The sequence below is a fragment of the Fukomys damarensis genome, unplaced genomic scaffold (genome assembly GCF_012274545.1).
Source record: "Fukomys damarensis isolate Sample0158 unplaced genomic scaffold, DMR_v1.0_HiC HiC_scaffold_4, whole genome shotgun sequence".
Classification (NCBI taxonomy): Eukaryota; Metazoa; Chordata; class Mammalia; order Rodentia; family Bathyergidae; genus Fukomys; species Fukomys damarensis.
This window is the reverse complement of record NW_022900916.1, coordinates 67681390-67685059: the sequence shown is the minus strand read 5'-3', so window position 1 is coordinate 67685059 and position 3670 is coordinate 67681390. Positions and strand designations below refer to the sequence as shown.

The window sequence follows — 3670 nt, the reverse complement described above, 5'->3', positions numbered from 1 at the left end:
AAAAAAAAAAAAAAAAAAAAAGGGTGGGAATACAGCACCTCTGTTCTATCCTCAGTATTGAAACAGATTTTAAAATATGAAAAAAACTTAGTTCCTGAGCTGCTTCCTGTGGCCTGAGACAACCCTTGGGCTGGTGCTGGGACTTCCCTTATGTCATGGTGCCCAAGCACTAATGTTTGATCACACCTCTGCCCAAGAAGCCCAGGTAGTCTGCTCCCGATCCATGGATGCATCAGCCTGGCTGGGTGTGCACAAGGGAGAAAAAGAACAAGCAGCAACTGAACATACTGTTGAAACAGACTTAATGAACAAGCCAGTGAGGAGATACTTAAAGTAGAACAGCAATATAACAAACTCTGACAACCATTTTTTTCAGAAGAGATCAGAATGCCAAAATCCCAAAATTTGGGGGTAATAACATTTGTTAACCATCCACAAGTGTCTGGACTGCCTGAGGAAGAAGAGAGGCAGCATTATTTGACCACAGTTGAAGGGACAGAATTTGAAGACATAAAATCAGGTTACAGGACCGGGGATTTTGCTCAGTGGTGCGGCTGTTTGCCTTGCAAGCACAAGGTCGAGTTTGATCCCTGGTACAAAAACAAAAACAAACCACCAGGTTACAGAATAGCTTTTTATGTTGATGGAAATCCTCACTTTGAAAATAAAGTTCTCTAAAGCATTTCATCTGAATGAGAGTGGTGACCTCCACTGAAATCAAGTGGATATCTGGAAAGGACTTGACAAAATTCAAGTGAAACACAGAATAAAGCCAGTAGCAAGAGGCAGTATGAAGAGCCTGAGAGCTTCCCTCCCTGGTTTCCTGACCATTCCGATGCAGCACAGATGAGTCAGGGGAGGTCACTGAAGATGACACTGGGCCAAACTCACTGCAGGGCTACAGGTTCCTGACATGGACAAGTTGGGGAAGGAAAAGACAACGAAGGACTGGAAGATGTTAATGAAGAAGGGGGTGAGGATGAAGGTGAAGAGGATGAAGGCGATGACAAGCCGAACACTGACGGAGTCCAACCTTTTAAAAAGATTTTTCTCCAATCCCTGGGAGCAAGTTGCAGCCCCCTCCTCTTGTGCTCAGTTGCTCTGTTCTTGAGGTCTTTCTCAAACACTATGGTTCTTGACTTATTTTGTGGGGAGAAACCTTCAGCAGAATACAATGGAAAAGAATCTCTACAACCTTTTATTCACTTTTATTCCTTCCTGTCTCAACACAAACTCTATGGAATCAATACCACCGTGTTCTGTGGGCAGGGGGAGGTTTGAGGGGGACGGACCCACGATGCTGACACCTTTGTGTTCCCTTCCCTGCTGGGATCTGGAAGGTGCTGAGCCTCTGTGCAGCAGTGCAAAGAAACTTAGCTTTTTTCCTCCTTTCTCTGTACATCGGGCTTAGAGCTTACCCTGTGTCTTTATATGAATATGGGCAGTTAGCATTCACCAAAATGTACCTGTCCTACTTGTTTAAAAAAAGAAAAATAACTTTAAAAATAACTGAAAAAAAAAACTTGCAGAGCACAGAAGGTCAGTAAAGGGTGGGTTAAGTGGGCATCATGACAAGATGGCTTCTCCTTTGGCATGTTTAATTGTGATGCGTAACAGACATCTCTGCAGTTTAAGATGACACGTTTAAAGTAAAATTCTCTAATGAAAAAAATTTTTAAATGAAAACTAACACTGCTAATGTTCAGATAGTTTATTCATTTTCAAAGTCAACAGATATTTCCTGAGCACACCTCCTACATGGAGAACTGTCTGGACCCAGTGTCAGTAAAAAAAAAAGAGAAGTGGGTTTCTTCTGTTCATGTAGGGGAGTGGAAGCAGAGGACAGCACTGTGTGCTGTAAACTGGTAAACTTACAGCTCAACATCATTTCACTTCAACAGTGTTTTAAATATGGCCTTCTGTGTTATTCTCTTAAGCTATCAGGCTGTGGCAATTCTTTTTCCAAATGTCATGATATATAATTAAAAATCCTGCAGTATTCAAACAGGGACTCAAAAAGTCACCAAAGAACTCAGTGTTGCTGTGTCCTGTGATTCACACAATCAATTCTCAGTTGTTTTATTACTCAGTCAGCAGTATCTGATGCATCTCTGACCTTAACCACATGCAAGCCCCAGGGTTCAGTTCACAGCTAGCTCCTGTATCACCCTCACTCTTGATGATCTCCCTGTTACGTCTTTAAATACATCTAACACACTGTATTTTCACCTAAAGTTCTTCCTAATTCCTAATTCCAGATAATCTAACTATCCCTTGACAAATCCACTTGGACACCTGACAGGCCCATCTGACTCACCGAATCTGACACTGAGTTCCTGAGACTTTCTTTCCAAACCTGCTCCATCTACTGTTTCCCACACTTGGCCTTGTAGCAACTCCCTCCTTCCAGTCACCCAGGCCTAAAATCTCGCACTTAACTCCTCTCTCGCGCTCATACCCCACAGCCCATCTCCAAACACATCATTTTGACTCCTTCTAAATAACTCCAGGACACAATCACATCTCTTCACCTCATCGCTCTCTCCCCGACTTGCTGAGCCACAATGGCTCCCTTGCTGTTCCCGTTGGCTCTCCCCAGCTCTCCTAGAGGGGACATCCCTCACTTTCTGATTAGTCTTCCTTCGGTGCACTACCTCCCAGGAGCCTTCCCGCTCTGTAATTCTTCCCTAGCGCGCCCTCAGCAGCTGTCAGTTCTGTGTTCTCCACATGCCACACAGGAATGTTAACTCTGGAGACCGGGATTCTGTCTGCTCTGTTCATTGTATGACGATGACATACAGTAAGGGTTGAACGCAAGTGAACAATTCCTGAGCACACGAGTATCACAGCAGTGAACAACATGGTTTAGATCTTGTCTGATCAGGGAACACAGGGTGCATCAGCTGCCAACCTCACACAGCCAGGCATCATTGGAACCACCTCTCACCATGACACATGGCGACAGGTCTCCATTCCCCAGTTTCTTCACTCACACAATAGTTAGCAGGGATTCTGGTGTTTTGTTTGAAGAGCTGGGTAACCAATCCAGACTGTACTAGGCTAGCGTTCTGACACTGAGCTACACCCCATGCCTGGGCTCTATGTATTATTTCAAATTTCTACTTAAGATTTCCTGTCTTTGAAGCTAAAATCAACAGTAATTTTGGAAGGCTAAAGCTACCTTCCGGAAGAGGGTCTTTAATAGATGTCTGGTCGCACAAGCACTTCCTGATTCAGAAAATCTGACAAGGGCCACAGAAGGTTATATTTTCGTCAGATTGAGTCTTTTACTTCCTGCTGCTGGATCCTCAAGCTGCTGATTTTGGATAAGGGGCACGGTCAGAGCCTGGTCCAGTCAGGAAGTCAAAGGCTCGCTCTCGCTCTCGTCCCCACGCTGACCAGATCCGGCTGGGCCACACCTGCCTGTTTTCCAGAGCCCTCGCCCTTCTTTCCGACCCTCAGCGACAACCTCCCTCCACCTGAACACCGTCCCCATCAGTTCACACCTGCCCCTAACCGCTCACGTGACTGCCGAGGGGGCAGCGAGGGCCGGCCCAGGTGTGCGGCCCGGACGCCTGCTTCCCGACCTGGCCGGGGAGGGGCGAGCAGTGCCGGGACTCGGGCCCCTCCTCGGAAAGGGCGAGGTGTACCAGGGCCTCCTTCCCCCGCT

At 46.2% G+C, this 3670-nt stretch overlaps 1 protein-coding gene across 1 annotated transcript in view; it reads right to left on the bottom strand.

Moving 5' to 3' along the window:
- Idnk (IDNK gluconokinase) overlaps positions 1 to 3670 on the bottom strand; it is a 19101-nt gene that overhangs the window by 14870 nt on the left and 561 nt on the right. The gene's annotated exons all lie outside the window — the stretch shown is intronic.